This window comes from Panthera onca, chromosome F1 (assembly GCF_046562875.1).
Source record: "Panthera onca isolate mPanOnc1 chromosome F1, mPanOnc1 haplotype 2, whole genome shotgun sequence".
In the NCBI taxonomy this organism is placed as follows: Eukaryota; Metazoa; Chordata; class Mammalia; order Carnivora; family Felidae; genus Panthera; species Panthera onca.
This window is the reverse complement of record NC_138355.1, coordinates 59,184,991-59,197,817: the sequence shown is the minus strand read 5'-3', so window position 1 is coordinate 59,197,817 and position 12,827 is coordinate 59,184,991. Positions and strand designations below refer to the sequence as shown.

The window sequence follows — 12,827 nt, the reverse complement described above, 5'->3', positions numbered from 1 at the left end:
GGATAGTGTTCTGGAGGGCATTTGGGAAGGGTTTCCCTTACCTCCACGTTAAAGGGAAGAAAGGGAAGAATCTATCTCTACACATTATAGTGCCTGTTTTTGACACTGGGAATAGCCAAAGAATAAAGCTGATATGCTGAGGATTTCAGAACAAAAATATGGAAAGAACTTGCATCCTTGGTATTGTCTTTGATCACCAAATTATGCAGTCCTAGGGTTGTCCCACCTTAGCACTTACTGCTAGGTGGAATGAAGAACGTACTTTATTATCTAAGGCAGATAGACTTCTTATGTTTCTATTATTTACTGCCCAAGGTACGTTAACTGACCTAGAAAAAGAAGGATATAGAAGAAGAAGAAAGATATAGTTCATATTTCAGCTTGTAACGTAATAAGAGAGAGTAAATCCAAAAAGGAAATGAAAGAAGAAAAAACATGAAGTCATAGATCAAGTAGAAGATCTTAGCTATTTTTGTCCATCTTTGTCCGTCTGGTGAAGTTTATGTCCTTTTCAGACAAATACTTTTAAATAAAATAATAGGCCCCCCAAAATATTATATCTTAAAAGTTCTTCAGATTCAGAACCCTTGAAGGGTATGACACTTTCTTTTCCGTGGAATTCTTTTCCATGGAATTAGCATTCTTTTCCGTGGAATTAGGCTCTCAGAATCAGCATGTCTTATGTACTCAACCCCAGTGCCAACTAGTTCAACGGATACAAATGAAAAGTTCAGTCAAACCAATGATCTTGTATTTCAACCTTATAATAAATTTAACTTAAAAAAAATGAACTGTGGGGCTCCTGGGTGGCTCAGTTGGTTAAGCGTCCAACTTTGGCTCAGGTCATGATCTCGTGGTTCGTGGGTTTGATTCCCGTGACAGGCTCCACTCTGACAGCACAGAGCCTGCTTGAGATTCTCTTTCTCCCTCGCTCTCTGCCCCTCCCGTACTCAGACTTTCTCTCTCTCTCTCAAAAAAAAAAAAACTTAAAAAAAATGAACTGAATTTAAAGAAGTTGTTTTCCTATACACACATTACCAAAGTCATCACTAAGTGACACAAAGTTATTTTATTTTCCAATTTTTGTGGATATAACATTCACAAAGGAAGGGTTCTATCCTCCACTTTAACTTGAAGAGCTGGGTATAGTGTGTATTATTGGTTCCAAGTATATGCTATCTGTCCTCCTCTATTCATGAGACCCATCCATGCGGGTTCCTTCCCTGGTCCCCTTTCTGTGGTGAGGTTGTACTTCCTGCCCGGTGATATCAAGCTTGGTCAGATGACTTGATTTGGCCAACAGAACATGAGCAGAACTGATGTCTCCCATCTCCCAGCTGATGCTTTAGAGTATCATGGTTACACCATTATTTTTTTCCTCTGTCGTGAGAATGTGGTGTACCAGATGGCATCACTCCTTTAGCCTGGGTCCTAGAATGATGAAAACACATAAAACAGAAACTGGTCCAAGGATGAAAGTTCACATGAGCAAGAAATACACTTTTGTGGTTGTAAGTCACTTAGATTTCAGAGTTATTGCCAAAACAAAACTTCATGAAAAGAAATTAATACAAGTTGATGTTTACAGGGAGTCTTTCTGATTTCTTTACAGTTGTCCTCTTTTTTATTATATTTGGAACTTTGTCATATTTATAACTCCTTTTTAATATCAGATTTATTGTTCATCAAACTACAACACATGGCAAACATTTATACATTCATTATCATTTGCAAATTTTTTGGGTAAGATTTCTTTTCTTCTTGCTGGCAGGTTAGCGAGTTGTGCAGGTATTGCCTTTATTAGATGGGATATGAGTGAGTAAGTTATACTGTTAGATCACTCCCACTACAGCAACCTAATATGGACTCAGCCTGAGGCCAAAATGTCTAGATGAGGCCTTTTCAGTTGGAGGAAAGACTAACAGAATTGAGAGAAAGCCATATGCATAGACTGAAAAATCTGGATTAAAATTTAAAATGTAGTCAATCATCCTAATTTTCTTTTTTATTATTGTCAACCCACCCAACCTCCAGGTATTGAAGTCTAAAGTTATCGTCATGGATGGTCTCAGCCACATCGGTTGAAAGCTTGCAGTTTCACTAGAGCAAAGCTGAGGCTTCCAGAGATGCTATCAAAACAAAGATAACAATTTTTTAAGAATAGGGAGAAAAATTTAAGTCAAGATTTCACTGCTGTCCCGGAGGGTGCTGGCTGTGTTTCCCATTTACCATGGCCACATTTGTGCTTCTCACTTATTTGATAACCCTTCTTTTATGACTAAACATGGAAAGAATTTTGGTTTTGTGGAGTGCCGTCAAGAAAAGAGAAGAGAGGGCCTGTTTGGGCACCGTTCCCAGGTCTAAACTTTGTGGAGGCATCCAGGGAAGAGTTGTTATTAATTGACATTGACAGTCAAATGAAACAGGTCAGCTCCTGGTGATCCAAGGTGGTTTCTTCAAGTCCCAGGCAACTCAGGTTCTTTTCCTCCTCTTGTTCAATGCTCCCTTGCGTCATTTGCTCTTTATTAGCACGTCTACTAGAAAAGCAGAAAGTGTATGACCAGTTGCCAAATAACTCAGGCAACAAATTAGCATAATGGAGCATAAATCACTGAGATCTGAAAGGTATAAATTAATCACATAATTTCATGCATGAAAGTGTGCTGATCGTTAAGGACTGACTGGCAATCACTTATATAGAGACCCAACTGGCCTCCTTACTCATCCTTCAAGACAAGATTCCAAGATCACCTTTCTGTGAATTCTTTCCAAATTCTTAGTGAACTGATGGATCTTTCTTTTGGGTTGTTTTGGAGCTTTGTACGTACCTTCATCATACTCTTACTACAGCACTGTTGTATTGTGCTGTTTGTGTTCAAATATAGGCTATAACAGTACTGTGGCAAAATGATAAAAATAAATCTGATATCTGATGCAACTATTCGATTTTTCACCAAACTATTAGATTTTTCACATGGAAAAGAACTCAATTTTTTAAAAAATTTTTTAAACACTTATTTATTTTGGGAAGACAGAAAGAGACAGAGCAGGAGGATGGGAGGGGCAGAGAGAGAGACACACACAGAATCCAAAACAGGCTCCGGGCTTTGAGCTGTCAGCACAGAGCCCAACGCAGGGCTCGAACCCACAAACCGTGAGTTCGTGACCTGAGCGGAAGTTGGCCGCTTAACTGACTGAGCCACCCACGTGCGCCCTCCCCTAAATTTGTTTTTTATTTTATTTTATTTTTTTAATGTTTATTTATTTTTGAGACAGAGAGAGACAGAGCATGAACGGGGGAGGGGCAGAGAGAGAGGGAGACACAGAATCTGAAGCCGGCTCCAGGTTCTGAGCTGTCAGCACAGAGCCCGACGTGGGGCTCGAACTCACGAGCTGTGAGATCGTGACCTGAGCCGAAGTCAGATGCTTAACCTACTGAGCCACCCAGGCGCCCCTAAATTTGTTTTTAAACACAATTTGAGTACAGAATCACACAGTTTAACTGAATTTTCCAACTTCTTGTCAATTGGTTGTGCTGGTTTCGTATAGATGTAGCTTAAATAGGCAACTTGACTCTTCGTGGAATTTGCAAAAATGATATCCCAATTAGCCCAGAAACCTAAATTTAAAAACTCAACATATTCTATGTGGTTCCAGTACAAATTTGTATATGAATAAATCCAAATAGAGACTATTTGATTATGTTCGCTCATGAAAGGTAAGAATGATTCTTCTGCAAAAGTGCTTTCTTATGTTTAAATTTCAGTTTGTTTGTTTGTTAAGCAAATATTAATGAATCTCTTCTCTGTGCCTGGCAAGTTATTGGGCTTACATTTTATTGAGGGAAAACAAACTAAAAAGTAATCACAAAATCAAGATCAGATGCTACTAATATCTCTGAAAACAATGCAAAGAGCAAGAGGAGGTAAAGACAGCCTGGGAAACTGTGGTTACTTTAGAGAGACTGATCAGGGAAGGCAAGTTGATCCTAGAACGATACAAAGGAGCTAGCTACAGAAAGCCAAGACCAGAGGCCAGGGTGCAAAGATCAAAAAGTGGGAATGAGAATGTATTATGGAATAGAGAGTAGGCGTTATTACGGGAGCTGAGGTGTTTTGGCTGCAAGTAATAACACTCAATTCAAACCCTAAGGAGTATTTATTATCACCCCGGAGAAGATAGAATTAGAGTTGAGTTATTCAGTTGTTCAATGACACGATCAAGAACCTCGGTCAGTCTGCTATCTGTGTTCTTCAGCAAGGCCCCTTTGTGGGCTAAGTGAAATAAGCTTGCAAGATAAAGACAAATAATTCATAGCTATCACTTAAATGTGGAATCTAAAAAATAAAATATAAAAAGTCAAACTCTTAGAAACAAAGAGTAGAAAAGTGGTTCCCAGGGACTTGGGGATGAAGGAAATTAGATGAGATTGGGAAAGAGTATAACCATTCTGGGGCTGCTGGATGGCTCAGTCAGTTGAGCGCCCAACTCTTTCTTGATTTCAGCTCAAGTCATGATCTCCTAGTTGTAAGATTGAGTCCCAGGTTGGGCTCTGCATTGGGTGTGGAGCTTGCTTAAGATTTTTTCTCTCCCTCTCCCTTTGTCCCTCCCCTGCTCATACTTTCTCTCTCTCTCTCAAAAAAAAAAAAAAAAAAAAAAAAAAAAAAAGAGTATAAACTTCAGTTATAAGATGAGTAAGGTCCCAGGATGTAATGGTGACCATGGCTGGTACACTGTATTTTATCATTGCAACTTGCTAAGAGAGCAGAGCTTAAATGTTATCACCAAGAAATAATAATAAACAAACAAATCTGTGAAGTGATAGATATGTTATTCACGTATCAAATCACCACAAGGTACCCTTTAAATATCTTATAATTATATTTGTTAATTAGAATTCAATAAAACTAAAAGACTAAACGATGCAGAAAAAAATTATCAATTAAATATTTCACAGACTTTTTTTGGTGTTAGGTCTTCAAAATGTAGTGCGCACTGGCTACATTTCAAATGCTTAATAGCTACATGTGACCAGTGGCTACTGTATTGGAAGGCACAGGTGTAGACAATGAAATATGAAGAGGCAAGAGAGGAAGCAGGGAGGAGATAATCCTGGCAATATTCCCAGGCAGAGACAGTGGAGTCTTGGACTGTGACAGCACCGATGAATATGGAGTCTATGACTTTGATGTATATACATTTGGACACAAAGGCAATTAGGCTTGCTCCGATTTCTGCCATTTCCTAGCTGTGCAATCTTAGACAAATAACCCCTCGAACACCAGTTTGCTCTTTTGTCAAGTAAGAATAATATAGTACCCTTCCCCTACAGTTGAGGGAATGGGATGACATAATCCATGGAAAGCTCTTATCACAGTTCCTGGAACAGATTCAGCTCCTTAAGACACACAAGTGGTGTAAATGAAGAACTGTAAGACCTCAGAGGAGGCAGAGAGTATTTCTGAAGGTAGTAACCAGTGAAAGTCACTTTTCTTTTAGTATATGCAAGTCATCTTTTTTCTCCATTTTCCTTCTCAACATTCACTTTTTAAAAATTTAGTTTATACCTTTTGAGTCACTTCACCTATTTTGCCCACGCTCCACCCCCCCCCCCCCCCCGGCATCTTGGCAACCACCAGTATGTATTTATGAGTCCAGAACAAAGAAAGTCACTTTTAAACAGATCCATGAGGAATAAGTAGACTTGAGCCAGGGAGACGTCATAGAAGTAGGTGCCCTAGGAGGAGGTACGGAAGTAGCAAATCTCAAGGTACATGTAGGAAATGGCAGGTAGTAAGATTTGGACCAAATGAAGGTTGGGTACAAAGGGAACAGTGGAAGATATGGTTGGAGTGTGATATGGTATAGAATATTTGGAATCTCAGGCAAGAAGTTAAATTTTAGTTTACCAGTAGTGAGCTTTATTCTGATTCAATCAGAGGAGTGACATCAGAATGGCATTTTAATAACATCATCAAGTTCAGTTGTGGCCAGGAGATGTTCCAGAAAGGAAACAGCAGACACGGAAGAACTAACCAAGATGCTGCTGTGATTGTCCAGGCCTGAGCCACTACCAGAATGGGGTGGAGAGCTGAATGCAAAAAGTATGGCAGATAAACATTTTATTGCTATGTTGTGTTTCATTCCTTTGTCCAAACTTCTTTGTAGAATTCCAACCTGTTTATGTAACACCAAGTTCTTCACTGTTCTCAAAAGTTAAAGGCTACACAGGCTAACAAAATACACATATCTAACACAAGTATTAAATGCATAAGCATTAAAAACATTTAAATAAGATGTATTCTGCACTGTTGGGAGATCAATTCTCTATACATGTTCATCTTTCAGCCACTGGAACTTTCCCTTTGGATCACCAAATACTTTAACAGTTGTACCTATTTTTGGGTGTCTGCGTGTCCAGTTTGATTTATCATGTAACAATTGGCTATTAAGTGCGTGTGGGGTGGGGAGAGTGACTTAATAGAAGGAGCAAGGGACTTGGATTAGAAATATACATACTATTTCCTTGCTGTGTGATCTTGGACAAATCACATCTCTGGGTATCAGAATGAGGAGACTGAAGTAACAGATCAAAGTCCTCCTCCCACCGTACGATTCTATTCGTCTGTCAAAACTGAGAAGTGGAGAGGTTTCAAAGGGATTAACATTCCATTTTCGTATCCTTCAGTATGTTACTGGTTTGAGAAAACTGGCCAAAATGGGGGGACAAAGCCTGAATGCTCATCTCTCTAAATGAAGGAGAGATTAACTGTTTTAGGAAGATATGATTTACTTCTCAGAAATATAAAAATGGACACGGAAAGATCACATTTGCCAAAACAGAATGTTTTTAAAATCGAAGATGCTCGCCAAACTCAATCCCTCTAAGATTCGAGTTTCTTGTTTCCCCTCACCGTTGTCGTAAATAATGTGAATAACAATTTTCTTGTAATAACACCTTTTTCTTTCTGGAGCCATTGCATGTTACTATTGGAAGAGCAACTTTTCCTATTTCTAAGAAATGAGGCTTTACTGAGAAAGCTCCTTGGACTTCTGAGATGTCAAACCAACCCTTTTTGCGCATGTATTTTACAAGTTTGCTGCTAAGTTGAGTGTGAAGGACACCCACGCCCGGATTTAAGAGTTGAAGAGAAGTGCGTGGTAAAGCACATTCCTGCCTTCTCTGAGCTCTCAACCCCGAGAAAGGGCTTGACATGTATAGCAACTGGAAACACGAAGATGCACATACTCCCTAACAAATAAAGCCATTTGGTGAGGTGGTTTGAAAAAAAAAAAAAAAGTCAGTTTTAACATTTCTTCCCAGTTAGGCTCTTGCAGTGAAAGAAGAAATAAGTCATACTCCTAGAGACCTGGACGAGGTGAAGTTCAGGCAGTCCGTTCTCCCCACATGGCTCAAACCTCCTCAGTCCTCGTGTGAAAGGAGAGGGCATCGGCAGCCTAACAGCTGGTTCTCCAACTTAGAGACTGGAGGGTTGATGGCTGTAAACCAGTGCAAAGTGGACCTTTTGCTGGCTGACATCCGTATCAGGGAATGAGGATTGCTATGACCCCTGTGCACATGCACGCAGACACGCACACTTTGCACACTTTGAACTTGCTCAAGTTCAGCTGTTATGAGAGAAAGGTTCTTGTTTGAGGACTCTGCTGACTAAGCAGAAAGGGAAGAAATTGGGATTTTAGTTTTTCAGGAGTCTTCAGGAGTTATTAGAACATTTTCTTTTATCAAAACTTCGCATTTTCTAATTTCATCACCTTTTGCTTCTTTTCCACTCACAGGGCAGAAAGAACAGTGGCTGATCCCCAGTGGAGAGGTCTGCCCAGACACGGCGATGGTGTGTTCTTTTTCTATGAAAGCCCTCTCCTCTGGCTACCATGGAGCCTGCTCTTGAAAACAGGCTTATCGTGCCCTTATGTGGAAATAAGAAGTCTGTGGATCTTGTTCTATTAGATGTGATATGAATCTGTGAGGAAAATGTCTTCTTGGGTTTCCCTTTCCGATTCTGAAATACATGTTGCGTGAGCATACACGCATGTATGAATGTGCATACGCAGATCCTTTTCTTATCACTTCCATTTATTTCACAAACATACTAGAGAGTTCATTCTCTGCCTGGGACTTTTCTGGGAGCTGGACTACGGGGAAGAATGCGAATAATTATGATCTTGTCTCTCGTGGAGCTTATGTTTTTACATGCAGGCAGGGTTTGTCGGAGGACTACACCCATGTCCATCCATACAAAATGCAATAACTGTTTTGAAGGCAAGCCTCACGCTGCCATGAATCTAAAGAGAAAAATGAGAAGCTCTAAGGAGAGATGGTCTAATGAAGACATTTAGCACGAAGAAGAAGCAGGGAGAACTAAAATTTATCACCAAGAAAGTCTCGTCATGCAGGTTTTCCAGCTCGATTCTGAAAGTTCACTAAGTGGGGAAGGGCTTTAGATAAGCTTTCGAGATTCTGAACTTGAAGCTGGTATGGTTTGCGGTTTCCCTGTCGCTATGCAAAGCTCTTGCTGGCAACAGCCCATTATCAACAATGCCCTCTTGGAATTTCTTATGTGTGGAGAGACAGGTTGACAACCCCGACTGGCTTTTCCAAAGAGATTGTCTTGCGTTGTTTGGGATGCCACAAAAGTTCTGATTGAGTCTCGCAAGGCCCTGGGCCAATGGGGATGTCTAGTCTCAAGGGAGGAACTCTTTATGCAGTCGCTCTGGGGAGGTGCCCACGCACTTACCTTTCCTTGCATTATACAACCGGATAGCATGCCAGCTCCAGGCTTGTGGCCGTTTCATAACCAGCCCTTTCATGTGTTATGTGTGAAGTTTGAAATAAAGCCGTCTTTGACCACCACGCTACAGAAACGATGGTTTTGATTCCAGGTGAGTCAGGTAATAGAACATTTGGACTCGCATTTTTTCTTTACAATCAGTTTATATCCCTACGGTGACATTTTCATTACTTTTGTGTGTCTGTTTGTAGGTTTTTTTTCCCCCTCTCCATAAGTACACGGGATGTTATTTGTTATGCACTCCATGTTTATTTTAAGAAACCGGATCATTAAATCCACATCCCATGATTTAGCAAATGACCTTCAAGCATAAAATGAGGTGAGGGGTGTTATTTTCAAGAAGAAAGGAAAGCTTTGTGAAAGCTCACACTGGGTATCTGCTGCTGCTCTTTCCATTGTTCACGAGAATAATACTGCTTGTCGAATCTCCAAAGCAATGGTTGTTTTATGCTCTGCAAGAGCCCAATCCTCCAAATAATGAGGCTGATGTAACTCCGGGGATAGTTAAAAGGGGATAAATCCCAATGTAAGAAAACACAGTTTACTTTGTATATCCTTTAAGAGGTTAAGACCATGGTGATGCTCAGAGGTATTGCCACACTGCTGAGGTAAGCACGATGATCTTGTGACACCATGGCGTGATTACTAATTAGTCACAAATGTAAATGGTAGCCAGCAAATCTCTTTATTACATTAAAAGTGAGTTTACTTGCCAGGAGTTTGCTTTTTTTTTTTTTTTTTTTTCCTTTCTTAAGTGTGATGTAAGATTTCTCTAGTTGGAAAATCCCTTATTTGCTGATTTATATGGAATTAATGTTGCCTGAACTTTAGCCTTGTTTCCTAGTTTAGTTTAGTGCCACCGATAAATGACCTTGATCAATAAAGTCCTCATTTTGACCTACTGAGAAGATCCAGTGTGGTCCTTCTTGGTATAGCTGAAGTAAGGTCACTCGTGGTCCCTCTCGGTACAGCTGAAGTAAGGTCACCCGGATGACTGTCAACATCTCACAGGACGTGAAGGATCTGGTTGCTGATGATTGTGTTCTCTGCTGTTCTCTTGAGCAACCGAGGATGTTAATACAATAGCTGCTATTTCACCGTCAGGCTTTAATGGTATGCATTTTACCCCTTCTAGTAGATTCTTTCATTCTCTCTGTCCACATATACAGGTGGAATTAGTAGGAGGCCATTTTAAAAATCAAAAACCATCATAACCGATCAAATCTATGGATAAAAGTTGCACTTTCTGGTCTCTTCACATCCAGGGCAAGCCTTTCTCATCTGTAGGAATATGCTTTTCTTTGGGACATTAAGCAGGTTGCTACCGTTTGCTTTGGGAGGCCATAGTCCCAATTTTCAGTAGGAGAGAAACAGCACGCTATACCCAGTGAAGAAACAAGGACACCTTTCTGGTTGGACAGAGTGAGGTTCACTCCTGAAGAGGCCCTGTGGAATCCCCAAACTCCCGTGACATTCATGATTCACGTGTCAACTTGGAAAATACGTATTGAAATACAGCACTTCGGGAAGTGCCCCCTGTGTGTGAAACCAAACATGAGCACGTGTGTGTATGAAAGAATGCTAAAAATCCCACAAAACTCTTACAGTCTATTTGATGCCACAAAGTCTCCATAAAAGTGAAAGACATATAAGTGTCAGTACAATGAAAACATGAAGAAAGCAAACTAGTTTAATAGTGTAGTGGGAGAGAAAACAATGAACTGGCAAGAGCGAACTGTCTTATAATTGCTGCTGAAAATTCCCATCCTCCCCACTCTCCCTTGGTTTGCATTGGCTGTAAAGGTAGGGGAAGAAAATAAACTCAGGTCACGAACAACTTAGCCAGAAGTGCAGCACATGCGTTTGTCTAGGGCATTACATCCTGTGGGCGGGGGCAGGGATCAGGGGGAACCAGCTTTCAGGCATAACTCCTGACCCAGGGCACACCCAGTGGACACACACTCTGCTCAGGACTCTCAGCGATACTAAGTGTCCGTTGGGGGGCTTATTGTGAATTTTAAGGGATCTGGAAGCGAAATAATTAGTATTCTTTGCCTTCAGCTGGCTTGCAGTCTAGATTGGATTACCTGGAAGGCAGAATCTGAGATGTGGGCAGGAAGTTTACCAGAGAGAGCCCTGGAGAATACCACCTTTGTAGAAGAGTAGAAAGCAGGATCTGAACGGGACAGAGGGAGAGGATGAATTGACATGAGTTGCGATACAGGTTTCAGCCAATTAGTAGCAGCGTGGGGAGCTCTGGAGCTGGGATAGCCATGCGAGGTTGTCTCATACTGGGGATGAGAGACAGTACCAGAGCTTTATGCTTGCAAATCAACCCACTCTCTGGGCCAGGTTGTCTCCAGAGAGGGACCTGACCTTGGGCAAGGCAAGCTTCTTCAGCCAAAAGAAGTCCCAGAGGGAAACTGGCTGAGAGTTAAGAGACCCACCAGAAAAGTAAATAAATGAATAAATAAGAGAGAGAGAGAGAGAGAGAGAGAGAGAGAGAGAGAGAGACCCACCGGCTGGGCGAATGAGGGCTCAGATCCTGGAGGAGGGAGGCGGGACATGCATGAGTACAAATCACACGCAGAGAATAATGGCAACCAGCACGGTACACGGAAGTGGTTTTGGCTGTGGCTCATGTGTACTCGAAGTTTTGTAGAAATTCAGTTACTGAGGAAAAGAATGAAAACAGGAATACTCGGGATTTTTGCATACGCACCTTGTATTCTGTGACAGTATGAATTTCAGTAGTTTTTTTGTGAATACCTGCAGATTTTCTATGCGTACATCCATGCCTTCTTAAAATGAAGACAGTTTTACTTATCCTTTTTCAATATGGATACTCGTTACTCCTTTTTACTTGCACCATTACATCGTCAAGGACAATGTTGAGGTGAAGTCAGTGACAGCAGACATCCTTGACTTGCTCTTGATCTTAGATTGAAACATTCAGTCGTTCACTAGTAAATGTTAGATGTGGGTTTTACCTCTATTCTAATTTGCTGTAAGGGATTTTTAACATGAATTTGTTTTGTATTTTGTCATACATCTTTTTCTGTATCTACTGAGATGATCATATAATGTCCCAAGGTTTGTTTATTCATTCACCTATCGAAGGATATTTTGGTTCCTTCCAGGTTTGAGTGATTACGAATAAGGCTATAATAAACACTGATAGTCAGGTTTTTGTGTAGACATAAGTTTTTAAATCAGTTGGGCAAATAGCTGGAAATGTGATTGCTGGATCACATGATAAAATTGTTCAGCTTTGTAAGACACTTGTCAAACTGTGAAGTGGCTGTAACATTTTCATCCCCATCAACAATAAACCACACATCAGTTTCTGTTGCTCCATATTTTTGCCAACTTTGGGCAATTAGCCATTCCAGTAGTGGGCAGTGGTATCTCACGTTGTTTTGGTTTGCATTTCTCTGATGACATACAATGCTGAACATGTTTAATAGGCTCTATTGGCCATCTGTATATCTTCTTAAGTGAGATGTCATTTCAATTTTTTTTGTCCTTTCGAAACTGGGTTGCTTGTTCTCTTAGTGTGTAGTTCAAATCTTTTTAATATTCTTTGAGGTGCGACAGAACGCATGCATAAAAACACTGTTGCTGCATACTGAGGTAGGATGGCCATCTCAAGGCAAAGCACTTGGGCAATTGTTTTAGTTGTGAGCTGAACTAGCTGCTTTTTTTTCAGAGAACACCAGTTTCACTTGGGGAAAAATGACTGCGAAAAAAATGTGCATAATTGGCAGTCATTATCTCAAAAGTAATGGAGAGGACCTGTAACTTCAAGAAATCAACTGGTATTCAACAATTGCCCTACTACGTATGTATCCAAAGGATACGAAGATGCTGATTTGAAGGAGCACATGCACCCCAATGTTCATAGAACTGCTATGAACAATAGCTAAATTATGGAAAGAGTCCAAACATCCACCGACTGATCAATAGATAAAGAAGATGTGGCGTATATATACAATGGAATACCACTCAGGGATGACA

General features: G+C 40.6%; 1 long non-coding RNA gene across 1 annotated transcript in view; it reads left to right on the top strand.

Annotated features, from left to right (window-relative positions):
• The first annotated feature begins 8,595 nt into the window (after positions 1-8,595).
• The window catches only part of LOC132686533 (uncharacterized), a 53,205-nt gene continuing 48,973 nt past the window's right edge, over positions 8,596-12,827 (top strand). Inside the window, exon 1 of the long non-coding RNA XR_009613739.3 lies at positions 8,596-8,901. This is a non-coding gene — a long non-coding RNA (uncharacterized LOC132686533). The remainder of the gene's footprint in view (positions 8,902-12,827) is intronic.